Source organism: Mytilus edulis, chromosome 10 (genome assembly GCF_963676685.1).
Source record: "Mytilus edulis chromosome 10, xbMytEdul2.2, whole genome shotgun sequence".
NCBI classification, from domain to species: domain Eukaryota; kingdom Metazoa; phylum Mollusca; class Bivalvia; order Mytilida; family Mytilidae; genus Mytilus; species Mytilus edulis.
The window spans coordinates 45310330-45333387 of record NC_092353.1 but is presented as its reverse complement, the minus strand read 5'-3'; the positions used below and the strand labels follow the sequence as shown (position 1 = coordinate 45333387).

Below are 23058 nucleotides of genomic sequence, written 5' to 3'. Positions count from 1 at the left end.
AATGGCAACACATCTTTTAAGAACTTTGATCTTTTGGACATGTTGACTTGATCTTATTATTAGATCTACTTTAATGATTGTTTTTTTTATCAACAAAAGTGAACAAAATTATCAATCAGGTGAAATAACTCCTTACAAATTTGTTTGACATTTTAGCCACGTTGATTTATTTGTAGAGCATTTGTGCTTAACGTTTTAATATTTGCAATGTCCCTCTATCTATTATGCTTTTTAAAAAGCATAAAATATTATAATTGCCTGAAAAATGCAATAAGGTTTAAGATCATCATTTTTAGGCAACAACTAAACGGTGTCAATTGACCCTTATGAAGCAAATCAGATCACCTTCAGTATTTGGTTGGTTCATATTACCTTGCCGATAAAATATTATGTATTGTTTTGTGGACGTCTTTTCTTCGTCTGACGCCCATATCAGATTCTCTTCGAATAATGAGTTTTGAATGTACCCTTATCAGTTTCCGCCTCTTTTCTACAAATCAAAGTTCCAAAACGCAACATAAACCAAGAAGGTGACAATTCCTTCTGGATCTATACCCTTTCTCTCACAAAATATTATGCAACTGCTAATAATGTGCAAAACCCTCACAACAAATTTGACCTTCTAGTGTTATCCTTCGTGTTTATCTGTAAAATAGTTATGATATTTCGGAGTTCGTAATTGAATTTCAAAGCAGTTTTCATAGAACTACTTTCACATACTATTATACTGTTTATCAACGAAATAGTTGAATAGAGAAGCTATTTTTTTCTTTAAAAAGTACGCATTTATTTTGATCTTGTCGTAAATTCCAAACTACAATATCACGAACAATACAGCGTCTCAAAATATATTATCCCCACAATATCTTAAACTAGCTGACAGTGTTTGCCTGAAGAGTCGTTACATAAAGCGTGCCATGGGAGTGCTCGTAAAAAAAAATATCATTGTAAATTACAAATACAAAATATATGCAATTCATAACCGGAACAATTTTTTTCCCGTATAACATCCGGATATGTGTTGAAATTTAATACTGCAATGTTAAAAAATCAGAATATTTAATAAACTGTCATTAAATGCAATTTATCTTTCTTTAATTTATCGATTCAATATCCGAATACATTTTACTTGACAGTTCATTGTTTTCCTTTGACATCTTTATGATTTCTTTAATTAAATACGGAAATTTGTTTCAAATAAATTATCAGCTTCTAGCAGGGTGAAAAATCATATTCTTTGATTTTGAAATATTTAACTTAAAAGTGCATTCTGCTTTTAGGCGCACATAGCCTCACCTTGAATCAACGTCAGTGTAACATCAAGTTTAAGTGTACTGAAACGGATTTTCAATTTGACAAAGAGGAGTGTACATCATAAAAAGAAAGATTCCCGTGTGAATAACAGAAGCATCATAGCTTATATTTTCCGATATATGTCATTGTGGTCTATTTGCGTGGCTGTTCTTATTTAGTCATGGCATTGTTAAATTATTTTCGATCTATGAGTTTGAATGTCCCTCTGGTATCTTTCGCCCTTTTTTTTCAATATCTTATTTTTTTCATCACTTTGACTTTTCCGACTCAGGTCTAACATTATGACACCATTCCGCACTTCGAAATTGACATTTCTCAATTCCAAGATGAAATATCTGAGTTCCAACTTATATTACTCCTTCGCAAGTTTAAATTGTGAAGTGTCATCCTGAAACTGAGAAATGTCAAGTTGAATCTAAAAAATGTAGGTTTGGTTATGATTGTACTATGATGAAGGTCACACGTGTTGTAATGAAAGAAATCATATCATTATAATGATATAAAGATCTGACAAAAAAAATAGAAGATGCATTTATTCAAATCTAAACAAGGCCGAGCACTTGTCAAAAGGTTGTCAATTTCAACTTACCTTGGGACATGAAACCCCTCCTCCATCCCACACATATGTAACATCTTTGCCCACTGGAAGTATTTTAATTTTGTGTCGTTATGTAGACCTGTCTCATTCAGGTATACACAATCATTTATTTTTTCTTCTTTTGAAAGAACTGACTTTCCCAAACAAAGCATTTGCTACTCGTAAAAAACAAAATTCACAAAAAAACTGAACTCAAAGGAAATTTCAAAACGGAAAGACCCTAATCAAATGACTAGTCAAATGTATGTGTTAAGTGAAAGCCAAATTTGTAAAATTGTTAATGTAGACAAAAAAAAACAAGAACAAATGTACTTTTGGTTTGCAAATAGATATTTGGTTTGGATTCCATCTCCAGACTATTTGTAGATCTCTGAAGTGAATTCGTCAAATCTATCTGATTAAAAAAACATTGTTCACTTCACCTTAAGAGTGTTGTAAAGCTTCATACGTCTTAACTAATGCATAAAGTGATTTTGTTTTAATTTGACAAGCTAGTCGAATAATTATTTTCTTATTATCTGAAATTTAGCTAAGACGAGTACTATGTTGATATCTTTGTGTAACTAGTTTAATTAAAAAGAGTTAACATGACACTAAACAATCCCTAACAAATGTCTTCAGTAGCATGAGGCATGAAAGTGCAAAACAAAAATAAAATTTTAAATATATCTTGTTTCTATGCACAGTAGGATTTTGCTGTTTTGAAATTTTTGAAGTCTTTAACTGGTTTTAGAAGGCTAGAGCTCTAATAATAGGAAAAGGGAAGAGCACACACCAAGTTGAACTGAATGTGCAAGGAGAAGTCATTCCATCAATAATTAACAATCCCATCAATTGCTTAGGAAAGTGTTATGATGACTCTTTAAGTGACACAAACAATATCAGGAGAATCGAACAACAGGTTTCAGGTGGAATGAGGATCATTGACAAGACAGGTCTTCCATGGAAACTAAAGGCATGGATATACCAACATGGACTCCTGCCAAGGATATCATGGCCACTTATGTTGTACGAAATTACATTGACAACAGTTGAGAAGCTTGAAAGAACCATCAACAGACATCTTATGAAACGGTTAGGTGTCCCTCCAAGTTTTACAACTGTAGGACTAGTACTGTACAGCAGGACCGCAAAGTTGCAACTACCATTTACATCTATAGTGGAAGAGTTCAAAGTTAGCAAAATTCGCCTTCTAGTGACATTGATAGAATCTAGAGATGACAAAGTATGAATAGCAGGTGATCAAGTAAGAACAGGACGAAAGTGGTCAGCCTCCAAAGCAGTTTCAGAGGCAGATCGTGGATTGAGGCATAACGATATCGTAAGAACAGTGGCAGACGACAGAGCCTTGGTACATCAAAATGTTGCTAATGGAAGAACGCGAACACCCAAGAAAGACGAAGCCTAGTCCAAAGAGAGATAAGATCTAGAGAAGAATAAAGAGACAAGCATAGATTGTAGAATTAGGGTGCCAAGGAGTTTGGTCGCGATGGGAATTAGAACGACAATCCCTTACATGGTCAGATCAATGTATGATGTGTTATCAACACCTACAAATCTGCACAGGTGGAAACTTTTAGAAACAAAAGATATCCCCTTGTGCGGAAACAGAGGAACTCTACATCATGTAATTTCAGTGTGCAATATCGCTATTACACACGGGAAATATATATGGCGACACAACCGAGTACTCCGGGATCTTGCTCAATAAACAGAGGAAAGATGCAAAACATATTAGAAACAAACCTATCAAGATCCAGTTTGTGAAGAAGGGAGAAGTAGGCCAAAAAAGTAATAATAATATATCAGGAATGCTAAATCAGGCGAGAGATTGGCTGTTAGAAGTAGATCTAGAAAAGAAACTGCAATTTCCTGATATTGTTCCAACTAACATGTGACCAGACAGTAAAAAAGTAGTAATTATAGAGTTGACGGTTCCCTGTGAGGAAAGATGTGGTGAAGCCGATGAAAGAAAGAGGGCAAAATATGATGGACTGTTGGCAGAGTGCAGAGATAGAATATGGCAGACATTGAACTTTCCTCTTGAGGTTGGCTGCATCGGCTTCCGTGCACAGTCAGTGTGGATGATGTTTTCTGCAGTTCTGATTGACTGGCCAGAATAGAACAGCAGTAATTCAGAAACTGGACCAAGCAGCAGAGAAAGCGTCTGGCTGGATATGGATGAAGAGAGACAGCAGAAGCTGGAAACCCACCACAAATGCGCAGTGATTGATCACCACTTGGGACCCCCAATCCTGAGAGTTTACCGAGCTAAGAGTCGAAACACATGATGACGGTGTTTGCAGTAAATCCACCAGTACTGTATGATAGATACATTTAGTATGAAATATTCCTTCGACGTCACTTCTCTGTATAGTACTTGATAAAAGTTTTTCCAACCTACGAATCTACAACATGGATGTGCGGGATGAAAAAATACGCACTCAAGACCGGTCGAAATGAAGTTTTAATCCCGTCAGCGTAAATCAAAATTGCCTGGTTCTTTGCAAGTTCATGGACCCATCGATGAGTTCGTAGGTTGCCTGAATAAGGTTAAGTTTTCTGCCAATTGTCAACACGCCGTTATTTCCCATTGACAGTCCAATTGTCTAGCCTTGTTTCCCGATCGACATTCTTTTCAGCGTTTACTCTTTTCAGTTCCTTTTATTTGTTTTCGGTCTGAACATGAGAGAATTTGGAATACTTGCATTTGAATCATAACAAACAACAACAAAAATCGTTAAGTGGCGTTTTTGTGATAAAATTATGCATACATTGTATAAAGGAGATCACGTGCGGTGCACAGATAGACTAAAATACACATTAATGTTAGAATAGCTTATTTAATCGTACGTTAGTAATCAAATAGTAGTATTTCTTATATATATTCCAATGGTAAGAATATTCCATGGAATTTTTTTCCCCCATTTGATCATTATGGTCAGATTCAATTCGCCCGAGTCAATTACACTTTTATAGAGTTCGACTCGTAACCGGGAAGAAGAAAAAGAAGATGGTTTACCATGGAAACTTTATCAAAGTACATGTGACCTTCTCTGATGACATGCATCTTGAGAATTTATTTTTGTTGTCCTATGGCAAAACAGGTTTTCAATATCTCTTTGCAGCTAAAAGTCAAATTTTCCGATTCCTGAATGGCTATTTTATCATGCACTATTTTGTCTCTTGATATAATGATTGAAGTATCAGTAACCAAATGAGACCACTTATATCCTGCAGAATATGCACGGATTTGTGTTATTTTCAATAATTGTCTAATTTCTGTCTCCGGTTTTGAAAACGCTTATAATAGCATTTCCGCTTGATACAGTTAACTACTCAGTAAAGTAGTGATGTACTTTTCATTTTAAAACCAGACCGGTATACGTGAACTAACTTAAGTTGTTTTATTACTTTACAATTTTCCCAAATTAGTGCATGATGAATCAGTTTAGGAATGTCTAATTACTTGACAAAATGTTGAGTTAACAAATATAAAGTTTCTAATACAAGTATCAAATAGATATCGGAAGATGTGGTATGAGTGCCAATGAGCCAACCCTCCATCCAAGTCACAATTATTAAAGTAAACCATTATAGGTTAAGGTACGGTCTTCAACACGGAGCCTTGGCTCACACCAAACAGCAAGCTATAAAGGGCCCATAAAATGACTAGTGTAAAACCATTCAAACGGGAAAACCAACGGTCTAATCTCTATAAAAAAAACTAGAAACGAGAAGCACTTATGAACCACATGTACTGACGATAACTACTGAGCATCAAGTCAACAGAGGCTGTCGCTTCTAACCTTGGTCGCTTCGTTCACAAGAAGAACATAAAAGAACACTCCATTTTATTTACAAACTATTAAGAAAAATGTGGTGTTTTTATTGAAAATATATAGTTTCTACAGTTATTATCAAAATATCGGTCAAGTTGTATTTCATTACATGTAGGTCTTTACGAAGTGCGCCACAAATCGTGATTCGTAAAGTAAGGGAATGCATCCGCAATAAGGAACGCATAGGTACTTTCCATTAAAAAAATGCCTATAATTTGACGGTATAAAAAACCTCATAATAGATATTCAGTTTATTATTTTCTTTCCAAAATTATAATAACTACTGTCGTACAAAATAAAAGCAGTTTTAATCATAAATATGCATGTTTAATAAGTGTGCTTTATTAGAAGCGTTTGTCTCTGAAAAATGAAAGTTTGGAACGAATACATTAGATAAAGTTACACGATCAATAGTGTTTAAATTTGTTTGATTAGATTTTGTGGCCGAATTGAATGCAGCGTTTAGAAATCAAAATAAATATTTGCCCATCTCATACGGAATCGTATTTTATTTTATAATTTCTTTTGGATATTTCTGAAAATATTCTGCGACAATAAGCAAACAAAAAGTGAGACTTTGTATTTTTGTGAGAAATTCCAACTGCTTATTCAAAACATTGCATGCCGAAATTGGGTTTAAAAATCCTTTCCCCTAAACAAAAAAAAATAAATAAAAGAAATCTCTCCATGTCCAGAAGGAAAAATTGGTTTAAGCATAATGACTCTGTAGAGAGGCGTAACAGAAAAAATAGCCTTTCATGATTTTTGGGACCAAATGCAGAATAAGAAATATTTAGGAATCAAAAACATGATTAGAACAAGTTTCGTCGTTGTTCAAAACGTGGTCATTGTACGATCTTTTTTTTTGGTGTACAATTTGAAGGCTTATTCAAATTTTCAATCTCAGTTTTTTTTGTATTTCAGAATAGTACACGAGTGGCAGCATTCAAAGTTGTTGGCTAGTACAAACGCTTAGCGCTTCCCAAATGTTTTATTGGTTAAGAATAAATATCGTTTATTATAAGTATAATGAATGCATATCAATTTTCTTCCGAAATGTTTAATTCTATTATCAACAAGATTCATGCATCCAATATATTGGCCCCAGAGTCATATCTTAATCTCAAATTTACATAGTCTAAGGAATTAGGAGTGTTGTTTCCAATATGAACGTCAACAGTAATAAATGTATCGTTAAAAGAACATTACTGCTAGGTTTATTTTAGTATAAACAAAATAGATAATTAATTATTATCAGTCACAAATTACAAAACACAGTGTCTTTTCCATTGAATAGCCTATGACCGTAAACAAACAACAATCATTTGCTATTTTGACTAGCATATGGATAAGAACTTAAATATCTAGTCATTTATTTTAGACATATTCCAACCCAGTACGTAGCTTGATTGCTCAATTAATCACTGTATCGTAAAACCAACAGTTTTGATATTTAAGTCCACTCTTAACTTATTTTCTGGGGTTTAAGCGATTTTCGATTAATTTAACACCTGTACCAAGGATTTGTATATTTGTATAGAATATACAAATCCTTGCCAGTACCAACAAAAATCTAAAGAAAAAAACACCACATTACATATTTTTCATAATTTATCAAACTAAGTTCAAATAATTGTATAGATTTCAAATGCAGAGGGCAAATTTCTACCAAGCCAGAAATATGCCACCAACCTGCCTATCATTCAGCTATAACTTTATCAAATGATTATGGAATCGTCATCCAGACTTTCTTCTGAATCATATCACCATGTAACTTCTCAACGACTTGTGTTATACTTTTTGCCACCACCCATAATATCAAGTCATTTTCCAATCAGCTAAATACAGAAGAAACAACCATCCATCAACCAATTCCTCATTTCAATCTATCTGATCCGACAAGCCTGTCTTAATTCAATCAGCTACGCAAGCAAATTATATGTATCTAATTTTTAACACCACTCTTAAGAAGACAGGAATTTTCAATTTCTACAATGGAGACTAAACAGCACCCATTCACATTGTACCACTTATATCCAAAAACCATCCACTTTTCATCCCCCTTCTAGTTAGTTATCCATCGCCATATACAGCATTCAGTTTTCAAAAACCATACACGCATACACTTCATTTCTCATCGAAGGTTGATACTCAAAACAAGCATTTATTTTTATCGCCAAACAATTCTTAGAGAGAAGAGAGATGCTATAAGTACAGATCAAGGAGATACACATGATGAACAGAGTTAATTTATTTTGGTAGAGAAATTTATTGTAAAAATCAGACGTTTCAATTCATTACAATACTGTGACTTTCGGCGTTGCCCAGTGAACTATGTTGATTGATTTCGCGGTATTGGGAGATGATTAATCGATTGGTTGTTGTTTGCTTTATGTGCAGTAGCAAATATTTCATGTATGTTCAGGACGAGACTAAATTAACATTTAGTACAATCGGTAAGTTTTGTAAAGTACATATGTGGGTCGACCAAGAGATGACCATTTCTATACCTCAGTCAGCCATCGGTTTCCGGTGCTGAGAGAAATCACTTGAATAGATCACCAAAATCTCAAGAATGTACAATTAAATCGGAGGGAATACTGCTAATTCGCCGATAATTAAAAGAGGTATTCTATAAAAGTATCGCATGGCGATGATCGAAATTATATCTGTAAATGTTCAACCGATGGGATTTCTAATCTTTTTTATAGTAACTGGCAATGTTTATGTTTATTTTAGCGATAACGTATAACCATCAAGTGATTGATACTGCGATAGGGACCAAGTACAATGTATTCCTTTCTGATTGCAGAAATACATAAAACAAACAACAACACATGTACTTAACTTTATATAAATCTTCAACAGTTGTAGCAGTTGCAAGATTTTTATAGATACGTGTCATTTTCGATCCCTATAACGCAGTCAATATAAGTCAGTCAAGAAAGGATAGCCTATGCATTAGCAGCGACATAATTAATAAGAAAAGTTTTAATTAATTGAATATAAAATCAACACATTTTAATCAAAAATAAGGTTTCAACCCTCTAATGTAAAGAAGACACAAGTCTCGTATGGTTGATTTTGGTATTATATTATGTAAGTTTGTTGTTTTCCTAGAATGTGGGGTATTTGTGTTGTTGTGTCGTATGTCTGTATTTGTTTTTGTTATTTACATGAAAATTCAGCGTTAAACGTACATACATGATGGATCTAGAAAAGTGCGTAAGATCCAGAAAAAAAACTATTCAGAAATTAGGTGGTACACTACAGGGAGATAACTCTGTAAAATCAACTGAACGTTTGCATCAAATTCAATTGTAAGGAAATATTAAGCTTCTCAATGATCAACATTAGTGTTTGTCAAACTTCTATATATCCTATGAAATTTTTCTTATAAAGTGGGTGGTTCAAGTTTCTTTATTTTTTTAAGTTTTTGTCAACAGGTCAAAGTATGTATTTTGTAAACATCTTATTATAAATCAAACGAGCCACATGATTTTAGTTAAGGTGTTTGGTACCACCATAATCCGCCTTTATTGAACTTTCAAATAAACATTTTTACTGCAGACTCTTTTGATCTCTACATCAGATACTCATAATGCCAATAAAACTGTCATAACAGATAAATATACATTTATTAAATAACAGACATATACGTTACTTACTTATAAATAGTAGATATTGAGTGAAATAACATGTACTATGAATTGCAAATTGTAGAAAGTTTTTTACTAAATCAATTGTAGCTTGAATAATTTCTTGCAACAGATTGCCCATCTTAAGTAGTGCTTGATTGTTCGTAAACAACTTAAAGACATCGAAAAATGCAAGGGAGATTGACTTTGATATGAGAAAACGACAGCGCAATTGCTGAAAACACGCTAATTAACTTTTGATTAAAACAAAATAGAAAATTAACCCGTTATTTGTTGTGATATTGTCAAGGAATTCATCAAGTTGATGTTGCAAGTTTTTATTTATCTAGTGTGAAGTAATTGCAATGGAACGACCAAATTATACCAAAACAACGCACACATCAACATTGTTGAGCAATATTTGTAGAACAAATAACATTTATTTGAGAGGTGTATCCATAGTAAATAATGGCATTTATATTTTTATAGGAGGTAAAGTGAATGGATTGCACTCTTATCGTAGTTAAATCGAACGATAACACACATCTGTGATCAGAGACGAGAAAATTTCATTGTATTAGGAAACTAAAAGTTTACAGAGAAACTTACAAACTGTCTCTGCCTTTTGTATTGTAGTAACAAATGATAATTAACCATGGTCGTTAAACATAGACATCTGTTGAGCTTAAAGATATGTTATAATTGATCGGTGAGTATACATTATCTATGATGGTTAATATTTTAATTTATTATACTTCACGTTAAAATGCCATATATATTGATTGGTTAATACGAAGGTGTAAATTTACTCTATTACATGGCTGAGCGGGTGATAATTTTTTTTTAATGTCACACTCTAGTCCACACCAATCAAAAATCGTTTATCTAAAGGACAATGAATTGCACCAAACTATTTAAAAAAAATGCTTAAGTTGTTCATTTTAGCTCAGATTCTATTATTTGACTATTATGACGTCTTTACACTAAACCCATTGGATGTTGGATGTGTACTGATTGATAATTCATTCATAACTGCATGATTTTTTTTATTAATTGATATTGGCTTAGAACTAGCTGTCAGTAATTGCGAGTACTCTCAGATCCGCACTAAGTGCATTTTTGTTGTTGGGATGTACAAGTACCCGGCCACGTCCTCTCTGTGTTAGATGTATTTCTATGTATATCCATTTGAGGAGTTAAACCTTTTTCAACTGATTTTTATAGATCATTCTTATGTTGTACTGTCACGCCTCTGTTTCAGGTTAGGGGAGGGCTGGGATCCCTCTAACATGTTTAACCCCGCCACATTGTGCAGGTGTGTGCCTATCCAAAGTCAGGAGTCTTTGATTCAGTGGTTTTTATTTCTTTGCTGTGTTATATGTTTGTTTTTCGTTCATTTCTTTGTACATTAATTAGGCCGTTAGTTTTCTCGTTTGAGATTTTGAATATGGGCTTTGCTCATTGTTGAAGGCCATACGGTGAACTATAATAATAGCTGTTAATGTTTGTGTCATTTGGTCATTTTAAAAGTTATCTCATTGGCAATCACATTACATCTTATTGTTATGCCTCGCAACTCAAAGTTGTTTTTTTAGGGGGGAGGGGGAGGATATTGTTCTAACCCTGTCCGTCCGTCCTTTCTTCCTTCCGTCCGTCCGTCTCATTATATGTATATAATTAGTTTAGTTTAAACATATATATTTAAGCTAGGTTTATATTTATTCCGCATGACGCCTCCTACATATTTAATCATAGGAATTTTTCGCTTTACTGTCTGTTTGTGCATATATTGAAGATGTGCATGTTGTCAGGGTTTTGTTTTTTTATTAATATTTGCTCTTTTTGGGGATAGTTGAGATAGTTGAACTTTGTCAATTTTTGGAGTATTTACTTGCATAATCAGAGTGTTTCCTATAAACGTCTCCTACAGTTTGAATGCTAGGAAGTTATCACATTTCTAGATAGATTGTACATATATTAAAGATGTGCGTGTGGTCAGGGTTTTGATTTCTTATTAAGATTTTCTCTTTTGGGATTGAGATAGTTAAACTTTGTCATTTTTGGGGTATAAACAGTTAAATGTTATACATGTAGTTCCTATACATGTATGTGCTCCCGTGCTCAATTTTGTGTATTTTAAAATAATACTTTGCATCTGCGGGGCATCTATTATGTTACAAGACCCAAAGATATCTCAAATAAAGTCCTACATTGACTTTGTAATAATACAGTTACTTCAGAGTGGAGTGAGGGGGCATCACTTTGTCTAGTTTTATATAAAGTTGGACAAAATTGTATGGACAAGTTCACCAACAATATTTTAGAATCAAGTTGGACAGCACATCAATAAACTACAACATATTTAATCCTGATACTTTTTTTTTATTTGTCCCGTTATTAACCATTGATTGATATCTGACTTAATTTGTTATTATCCCTCGATAGATATCTGCCCTCTTGCTTTAGATTAAGATCTCTTGCAGATATCAAGATTTGGAAACTATATAACATGTCAGATAAGAAACCAGAAAATCCAGTAACAAATTAATTGTCTTCCTTATATCATGTTTATATTGGTATAACCTTTATAAATCTAAGTTAATTTGTATAGTGGCCTTATCAAATATAAAATGATGACAACAATAAAGTAAATGGTTTATTCAGTTATTGGGAGCACTTGTTGTTCATTTGTTCCTCGTTAGATAAGTCAGCAAATCACAATTTCTGTGTATTTAATCTTTTCAACCCTTACAAGGCCGATCTAGATGACCATTGAACGGATATTGCTGTATAGAGATACGTAATATACGTTGAAATTATTCCGTTATATTGTTAACAACACGGACATTGGTATTTATCACATCAGACAAAGGTGGGGATCGGAAGAAAGTCGGACATGGTAACTGTCCATATATTTACATCGACTTCTAAATCTTATTTAATAGCATGGGATTGAATGTCAAACAATGACCTCGTGATAATTTTTTGAATCTCGATTTTCGTTCTTCTGGTTGTTTGTCTATCATTTAGGAAAAACACATTTAATGGTAATGCTTATTAAGATTTTTCTTGATATAAAACAAATATGAAAATAAGCTGTTAAAGTGGAGAATTAGCCTTCCCTTAATTTATGTCCGCCATATTGGGATGATCGTAATTGCTGTTACGATTACCACGTTGATACTAGTGATGATGAGATTGGCTTTTCTAGGTATACTAGACTACAGTAACTGTTAAAACAAATCCTGTAAAATATGCTTTATACGGAAAAGGTGTTATTCAATAAAAGAAATACAATAGCAATAATACTTAGTATATTATTTATTATAGTGACATGTGTATTACTGTATATCAAATAAGATTAATTTCGAATTAGCATATTAACACGGCCAGTTCATTCAACCTACAATGTATATGCATGGAATATCATTAAATTAGCATGAATATATGCGGGTTAACATTTTATTATATTTTTACATCTATTTCCTTTAGATATTTTGCGGGTCACATTTTAGTATGTTTTTTTGCGGTTTGCTATTAAGTTGTTCTATTACAACGGGCCAATTGAGCTTTACTCATCACATGCGTCCGTCGTCGTCGTTATATATATCAAATTATGTTTATCTGCAAATCAAACCTTTTCTTTAAAGTCATAATTTCTATAACGATATTAGTCGTTTGTTTGAGAAATTTTATCAAATAAAGTGCATTTATTTAGTTATTTTATTCTATTTATAATTTGTTAATTGCTTCTTAGAAATACAGTAATCTCTTTATATGTTGTCTTTTTGATTAAGAATAGACACACTTTCGCAGATAAGCAATCCATGCCATACGATGGCACATCAATTAAACCAAATAATGAATTACGTTCTCAATATGTGATCCAGCAAAAATAAATGTCAATTTGAGATCTCAATGTTCAAATTATATGCATAAAGGACAGTTTGAACACTAAGTCATATTTATACATTACAAATGAGATACACTCTTGTAACAAATTGATGGATATTTTTCTATGTCCAGATGGCTATGAAAGATCAGGGTATATATATTTCTTTACTGGTCCACTACGCGGTGTCCGTTGCAATATATTTAAGGATTCAAACCAATAAAAAAACCACACACATATTACAGTAGTTTAGTGGGCATCGATATCTTTCAAGTACAATTTGTGACAATTAAAACCTTAACGTTGACAGGTTAGTGATGCAGTAGATCGACTACTTAGAGTCACTGTGCCACCGAGTCACAATGTTACTTAGATGATGCTTACGAAATTTGTTTTTAGTGCACATTTTTTGGGAACATCAGGTCTTGACAAACATGTTAGACCCTGGTTGCCTCGTTTGATTGTTTACGTTTTGTCATATCGGGACCATTAATCATTTTTGCTGATTCATAGATTAATGGTATGTTTTTTTTTCATTATTGGTGGTGAATCAAATTTGCTTTTAGACTCGAGATAGATCTATTGGATATTTTTTTCATATTGGTACCACATTTCCTAATTTGTTTATTCATTTATTGTTGATTACACGATTTTTAAATAGATAAACATCAAGAAGCAATATCTCATGCATATTCAGGACGCGAACTAGTTAACAATACATTAACTTTGTAATTTATTTAAAGTTTTCCTTACTGTATAAGAATACATCAAGACGAGAGCTAAGTCAAATATTTTTACGAAAAAATACCGTTTAGAAAACACTAAAGATCCTTCATAAGATTAAAACTGAATTTTTAACGAAATTCAACTGAAATAGATACTTGACTCTGTTGTCCAAATCGTTCTATTTCAATATATAGCCATCAAAGGTACCAGGATTGTTATTTGATATTCCAGATGCGCGTTTCGTCTGAAAAAGACTCGTCTTCAACGCCCAGATCAAAACTGACAAAAAGCCATATTACTGTGTTTGCCAAATACAATAGTGAGGTCACGTCAGATGAACTTCGTTAACCTACTCAGTTTATAAAAAAAACCATTTGACCATAAAATAGTTCCATTACTGTACGAGATCTAGAGACTTTAATATAGAAGTAGGAGATGTATTACGATTGTCAATGAGACAACTATCCAACAGTAATTCAATAACCAGTCGAAATTAAGCAGTTTTAAGTAATTATTGGTCACCGTAAGCTCTTGACCAATGCACAAACTCGCACTGTGTAGTCAGCGTCACATGGTTTGACATGACGAAATGTCAAACACTGCAAACATTAAATCCAACGGCCCGATATATAACAAAAACAATCAACAATAAACACTGAATTACAGGCACATTCCGGTATATGATTCGAATGTGGCGGGGTTTATATGTGTCTCCAACTCTCCTCTAACCTTGAATAATTCTGTAATTTAAAACACTGTCTATTTTTACTGGGAAGTGTTTCAGCAGCTAGAAAGGTGTACCTTTAAGATCATAAAGTTGATTAAAGAGGGACGAAAGATACCAGAGGGATAGTCAAACTCATAGATAGAAAATAAACTGACAACGCCATGGCAAAAAACAAAAAGACAAACCGACATATAATAGTACAGAAAACACAACATAGAAAACTAAAGACTAAGCAACACGAACCCCACCAAAAACTTGGTGTGATCTCCGGTGCTTTGGAAGGGTATGATAATATGACACATAACGGGAAAAAAGACCAAGAAAAAAAGTATAGAAATTAATGTTAGCGTATAATATTTAGAAGCATTATGTATAAGATTACCTTAATATACAGCAGTCAATACCGTTCTATAAACTGATGTTAATTTTTGTTGGTTATATTTAGATTCGCTATTCTGAAGTTTAACCTAACCGACACATTTCCTATTGGCAAGACAGTACTAAGGTTATAACTCTAGCAACGAGTGCTTGTCTATCATCTTGTGTGCACAACATAAATACAGCAGCCTCATCAGAATCCTTCAAATGTTGAATTATGCATTTCTGAATATGCGTCAAATGTTTTCACTCCGACGTTAGTCAAACACAAAGTCAATCACTAACCCAAATACACGTTGTTATTTATGTATTATTGTCATTTTATTTATTTTCTTTTGTTACATCTTCTGACATCGGACCCGGACTTCTCCTGAACTGAATTTTAATGTGCGTAATGTTATGCGTTTACTTTTTTACATTGGCTAGAGGTATAGGGGGAAGTTTGAGATCTCATAAACATGTTTAACCCGCCGGAATTGTGCGCCTGTCCCAAGTCCGGAGCCTCTGGCCTTGTTAGTCTTGTATGAATATTAATTTTAGGTTCTTGTGTATAATTCGGAGTTTAGTATGACGTCCATTATCACTGTACTAGTATACATTTTTAAGGTGCCAGCTGAAGGACGCCTCCGGTGCGGGAGTTTTTTCGCTACATTGAAGACCCATTTGTGGCCATCGGCTGTTGTCTGCTCTATGGTCGGGTTGTTGTCGCTTTGACACATTCCCCATTTACTTTCTCAATTTTACACATTGAAAGCAAACTGCTTGATTTTTTAAGGTGTAGCATCGTCATAAATCAGAAGGTTTCGCTAGCAATTAGACCACGTTCAACCCTACATTTTTTTCTTAAAATGTCCTGTACTAAGTCAGAAATATGACAGTTGTTATCAAATAGTTCGTTTCTATGTATGTTGGCGTTTGATTGTTGCACTTCAGTGTTCCCGTTGAACGTTTGTTTTCTTTCTATAGTTGATGTGTTTCCTCGGTTTAATATGTTCACCAGTATAATACTGTTGCCTTTATATGTAGCAAGCCTTATTTGAGTGTTGAATTGATGAACTAATGGCCTAATGAATACTATTCTATAACACATGGTTGTTAGTGTTTATCAACCAAGTCTAAGAATTTAGATGGCGATTAACCAACCAATGAGAAGCAATCATGACTTACTTTTATGCAAGGGTTTGTGACAAATCGGTAAAAAAAATACACACAATAAAAACGATAAAATCCCATTCAGGAACATCCGAATTTACCATCGGCTTTTGATCAATCTTAAGGAAGGTATAATAAATGTTTTTTCCATCGGTTTTTTTCTCGTTTTATGGTCATAGTGTTAGTTGTTGCTCTCCTACTGGTTACTTTTAATATTCCCCTTTAAATGTATATTATTCGGAGTTTAGTATGGCGTCCATTATCACTGAACTAGTATGCATATTTGTTTAGGGGACAGATGAAGGACGCCTCAAGTGCGGAAGTTTCTCATTACATTGAAGACCCATTGGTGGCCTTCGGCTGTTGTCTGCTCTATGGTCGAGTTGTTGTCGCTTTCATACATTCCCTATTTCCATTCTCAATTTTAGTATTAATATAAGATATGACTAATATAAATCTATTTGAAACTTTCATATATGTTTTAATATTTAAAATTTATTGCATGCAAGTAGAAAAACCATTCAAAATGGGCGATTGTTCCATTAGAATAGAACTAAACTATAGAGTTTGTAGTTGTGATGTTAATTTTTGTTGGTTATATTTAGATTCGCTATTCTGAAGTTTAACCTAACCGACACATTTCCTATTGGCAAGACAGTACTAAGGTTATAACTCTAGCAACGAGTGCTTGTCTATCATCTTGTGTGCACAACATAAATACAGCAGCCTCATCAGAATCCTTCAAATGTTGAATTATGCATTTCTGAATATGCGTCAAATATTTTCACTCCGACGTTAGTCAAACACAAAGTCAATCACTAACCCAAATATACGTTACTAATACATAACATATTCTCATTTTATCATTTAGATTAAAGATTGATTGTCTTTCTATTAACTTCTTTTGTTGGTGTCAACCTATAAATAAAATCTACTGATAATAAAGATGAACGATGAGTTTATGGTAATATTCTTTACAAAGCACAAAAATGTCAGTATTCACCTCATAAGCTTACAAAACCTTTAAACAGACTTATGAAGAAGGGATATAGTTACGATACTGTTGTCAGGTCATTAAAAATTGCATATTTTGGCTTTAATATTGATTCACTTCTAGGGTGCATCGGAACTAAACACATGTATTTAAAAAAAAAACAGTTGTTGGCATGACACGGGTTATGTTCTTCTCATATATTTTATGATAGTATGATACTAAACCCCTAACGGGAGGGATTATGCCTGATATTCATATGATGAAGACATAATCTTTCAATCAGTTTAATTGAGGTCTTGAGCTGGCATGTCAGTTAACTGCTAGTAGTCTGTTGTTATTTATGTATTATTGTCATTTTATTTATTTTCTTTTGTTACATCTTCTGACATCGGACTCGGACTTCTCCTGAACTGAATTTTAATGTGCGTAATGTTATGCGTTTACTTTTTTACATTGGCTAGAGGTATAGGGGGAAGTTTGAGATCTCATAAACATGTTTAACCCCGCCGGAATTGTGCGCCTGTCCCAAGTCCGGAGCCTCTGGCCTTGTTAGTCTTGTATGAATATTAATTTTAGGTTCTTGTGTATAATTCGGAGTTTAGTATGACGTCCATTATCACTGTACTAGTATACATTTTTTAAGGTGCCAGCTGAAGGACGCCTCCGGTGCGGGAGTTTTTTCGCTACATTGAAGACCCATTGGTGGCCATCGGCTGTTGTCTGCTCTATGGTCGGGTTGTTGTCGCTTTGACACATTCCCCATTTACTTTCTCAATTTTACACATTGAAAGCAAACTGCTTGATTTTTTAAGGTGTAGCATCGTCATAAATCAGAGGGTTTCGCTAGCAATTAGACCACGTTCAACCCTACATTTTTTTCTTAAAATGTCCTGTACTAAGTCAGAAATATGACAGTTGTTATCAAATAGTTCGTTTCTATGTATGTTGGCGTTTGATTGTTGCACTTCAGTGTTCCCGTTGAACGTTTATTTTCTTTCTATAGTTGATGTGTTTCCTCGGTTTAATATGTTCACCAGTATAATACTGTAGCCTTTATATGTAGCAAGCCTTTTTTGAGTGTTGAATTGATGAACTAATGGCCTAATGAATACTATTCTATAACAAATGGTTGTTAGTGTTTATCAACCAAGTCTAAGAATTTAGATGGCGATTAACCAACCAATGAGAAGCAATCATGACTTACTTTTATGCAAGGGTTTGTGACAAATCGGTAAAAAAAATACACACAATAAAAACGATAAAATCCCATTCAGGAACATCCGAATTTACCATCGGCTTTTGATCAATCTTAAGGAAGGTATAATAAATGTTTTTTCCATCGGTTTTTTTTTTTCGTTTTATGGTCATAGTGTTAGTTGTTGCTCTCCTACTGGTTACTTTTAATATTCCCTTTTTAATGTATATAATTCGAAGTTTAGTATGGCGTCCATTATCACTGAACTAGTATGCATATTTGTTTAGGGGACAGATGAAGGACGCCTCAAGTGCGGAAGTTTCTCATTACATTGAAGACCCATTGGTGGCTTTCGGCTGTTGTCTGCTCTATGGTCGAGTTGTTGTCGCTTTGACACATTCCCTATTTCCATTCTCAATTTTAGTATTAATATAAGATATGACTAATATAAATCTATTTGAAACTTTCATATATGTTTTAATATTTAAAATTTATTGCATGCAAGTAGAAAAACCATTCAAAATGGGCGATTGTTCCATTAGAATAGAACTAAACTATAGAGTTTGTAGTTGTGATGATCTATAGCCACATAGAAGGAATTTAGATGTACAGGGCATATAAAATCGTTTTGAAACAGATTAAACCAATTAAAGCAAATGAGTAACAGTCCGTTTGTGATTGAAGATTAACTTGTTTATTTACTTGGTGCTTCTTATTTTGTGTTTTGAGGTTAGTTTATATGGCCATCAGGGAGATATTTTTTTAATTGGGACTTAAAGAAAAAAACACATAAGAATGTAAAAATCTAAGTCAGGGGAAAGGATTAACCACTTATCGGTAACACAAATCTTAAGAAAACCCCTTGTAAATTACACAGAGGTTGTTTTTATCTAAATTGTTTGCAGCAAACTCATGCTCACCAGTCGGTTCTTTTTTTTTCAGTTTGAAAAATCACTCGAACTAGTTATACATTCTTTGGTTTGATTTATTTTGCGGTCATTATGAAGGTCAATTTCTGACAAATCGAATGTTCACCGTTATGGAATAACCGTTTTACAAATGATATCGGATATGTTTCTTACGTCGTAACTACAATCCCTTCCCTTTCATGAATGTGACCTACCGAATTAGACTATTTACAGGATTTGTTATCACTTAAGCAACACGACGGGTGTCATATGTGGAGCAGGATCTGCTTACCCTTCCGGAGGACCTGAGATCAACCCTATTTTTTAGTGGGGTTCGTGTTGCTTATTCTTTAGTTTTCTATGTTGTGTCATGTGTACTGTTGTTTTTCTGTTTGTCTTTTTCATTTTTGGCCATGGCATTGTCAGTTTATATTCGATTTATGAGTTTGACTGTCCCTCTGGTATCTTTCGTCCCTCTTTTATTAGGTGTTTAATTTTTTTTAGGGAAAACTGTAATCATAGTTGCTATTAGATATGTATGACCATAGAGTACTTAGTGCTGTGTGGCGTGACATTGGTGTTGATTTGCTGACGAAAATGTCGATTTATTTTCATGCTCGTTAATTGGATTGACTGAAGCTTAAAAATGTCTTCATTCCGAACAAAAAAATCGATTTAAACTAAATTTGTCAGTTAACTATGGGATGAAAATGTACTTGTTGAGTGTGTTGTAGCCTTGATTATTCTTTGACTAATCATTAAGCCATATTTACAAACTCCTCACATGAATGCTTCATTCAAATATGCTATGTACTTCTTGTGATTTTATTTGGATGTCAAAACGTTGACCAAAGCATATTTTATATGAAGACTTATGAGCTTTATTCTAAGAATTGGGCATGATAAACGTTTCGCGCGTCTGGCGTATATACTAAATTTAGTCCTGGTATCTATGATGAGTTTAGTTACAACCACTGGGTCGATGCCACTGCTGGTGGAGATTTATTTCCCCGAGGGTATCACAAGTCCAGTAGTCAGCACTGTTTGTGCTGACATAAATTGTCATTGATATGGTGATATTTATAAATTAACTGTTTACAACTTTAAGATTTTTTTGAAAAACTAAGGCTTTTCTACCTCAGGCATAGATTACCTTAGCTGTATTTGGCAAAACTTTTAGGCATTTTGGTCCTCAATGCTCTTCAACTTCGTAATTTATTTGGCCTTTTTAACTTTTTTGGATTCGAGCGTCACTGATGAGTCTTTTGTAGACGATACGCGCGTCTGGCGTATATACTAAATTTAGTCCTGGTATCTATGATGAGTTTATTTACAACCCTATAATATTACAAAATGGCATTCGCTTCAAATTATCAAATTTAAAGGTAATTGAATTACAAGTAAGATCAAGCTTTTTCGTTTGCTTACATATGAATTGTTTAAATGTTGTTACGGAGAGCACGTGCAACTCTGTCAATTTAAAGAAACTGACTTATAAAAATTATATGTTATGCAATAATTTTGAGTTAAATTCAAAACTTACTTTGGATGAAAAATCTCCATGAAGACATTCAACAAAATAAACAAAGGCCCTTAAAGAGCTATGTCGCTTATCTGAGTGTATGTGCATATTCACCAATGGCTTCTCTCCAACATTATATATTATGATCCTTCGACAGATAGAGGTGTAAAGGAACCAAAAACGAACAAACTGTCCATTTTACAGGAAAATGATTCCACATTAGAAATGACGAAATATAAGACAATGAGCATAGCATCGATATTAATGACACAAACGTTAACACGAAAAAAGCATACGCGTGTCAGATGCTCTTAATATCAACAGATGACATTTTATGAGAATTGGAAGAGATTAGTCGACAAAGCAGCAGTCATTGCTGTTCTATTAATAGATATACATTTTTTTTTATTATATTCAAATTCGCTGTTTATAAGTTAAACATACCCGATATGTTTCCTATAGGCAAGAGTGTATTAAGGTTATAACTCTAGCAACGAGTGCTTGTTTGTCATCTTGTGTACACAACATTAATATAACAGCCTCATCAGTATCCCTCAATTGTTAAATTATACATTTCTGAATATGCGTCAAATGTTTGTTATCAGACGTTAGTCAATCACAAAGTCAATCACTAACCCAAATACACTTCACTAATACATTACATATTCTCATTTTGTCATTTAAATTAAAGATTGATTATCTTGCTATTAACTTCTTTTGTTGGTGTCCACCAATAAATATTATTTAATGATAGTTAAGATGAACGATCATCCATATTTGGCTTAGTTCTTCTATTTTCTGGACTATTATATAATTGCTAATAGCAGTAGTCAGTCTGTAACCTTTATATGTGGTTAGCGGTCGTTTGATTGCGAAACAAAGCTAATTGATGCTTGGTATATTTAGATTTTAAATCATATTTGGTAAACATGTACTTCATTACTATTCATTTAGTCTTCATTGTTCAGGAATAACATTGAATATATATATAAATGAAAAGAATAACAAAGATACAGCTTTGAATTTGAAATTGTAAAATAAGAAGATAGAGGACTAAACAACAACAAGGCAAGTCAACAAGTACGAAGACACACAATGGAAAAATATAGGCCGCGAGAAAGCTTTAGGCCATATTTTCTAACTAACTACTTTTTAAACCAAGTCAGCAGGTTTCCCAAAAGGGCACACTCTGGGTTTTTTTTTACGTGCACCGTATTGCATTTGAATATTTATAAACCAAGCCTAAGAATTTAGATGGCGATTAAACAACCCATGAGGAGCAATTATGATTTACTTTTATATAAGAGTTGTGACAAATCAGTAAAGAAAATACACACAATAAAAACGATAAAATCACATTCAGGAACATCTGAGTTTACCATCGGCTTTTGATCAATCTTAAGTAAGGTATAATAAATGTTTTTTCTATTGTATTTTTCGTTTTTCTGTCATGGTGTTATTTGTTGTTCTGATTCTGGTGAATTTTAATGTTCCTTTTTTATTGTATAAATTATACTAATTATATAAGATATAACTAATATGAACCTATGGGAAACTTTCATGTATGTTTAAATATTTAAGACTTATTTCATGCAAGTGGAAAAAACATTCAAAGTGAGCGATGGGCCAATCAAAATAGAACAAAACTAAAGAGTTTGTTGTCTTGTTGATCTATAGACACATGGGAAGAATCTAAGGCCGTATTCACATTGACCTAAACTCGATGTTGTGTTAGTGTAACTCACACGTAAACTAAACACAATTACGTTCCCATTGATAAAACTAAATGTTTACATGGAGCGTAAATCATGTTTAGTCTACATTCAGTCGATAGTCAAGGTAGGCCTTGTGTAGGTTAAGTGTACATAAAAATAGGCATTTAGAACATAAATTTTACCATGTATATTTAAGGAAGAAACGATTTTTGAAAAAAAATGATATTTATAACAATTTACAGTAATATTTGTCTAAACTTTGACTAAAATATATTAATTTGTTATAGAAAAAACTTTAGGTAGCTTTATTAGCCCCTTATCAAGACTAAAAGAATCATCATTGTCTAACACATAATTCATTTGACAAGGTCTTCCCGAATCGACTGGTCGTACACGGATATATTTGCTACTTGTCTTTTCTTAAACAACGATTCACTCACACATGCGTTAGTAAAAA

The 23058-nt window shown here is 33.3% G+C and overlaps 1 protein-coding gene across 1 annotated transcript in view; it reads left to right on the top strand.

Annotated features, from left to right (window-relative positions):
* The first annotated feature begins 9518 nt into the window (after positions 1-9518).
* The window catches only part of LOC139491281 (pyrokinin-1 receptor-like), a 149297-nt gene continuing 135757 nt past the window's right edge, over positions 9519-23058 (top strand). The window contains exon 1 of the mRNA XM_071278837.1: positions 9519-10101. The gene's annotated coding sequence lies outside the window, so the exon portion shown is untranslated. The remainder of the gene's footprint in view (positions 10102-23058) is intronic.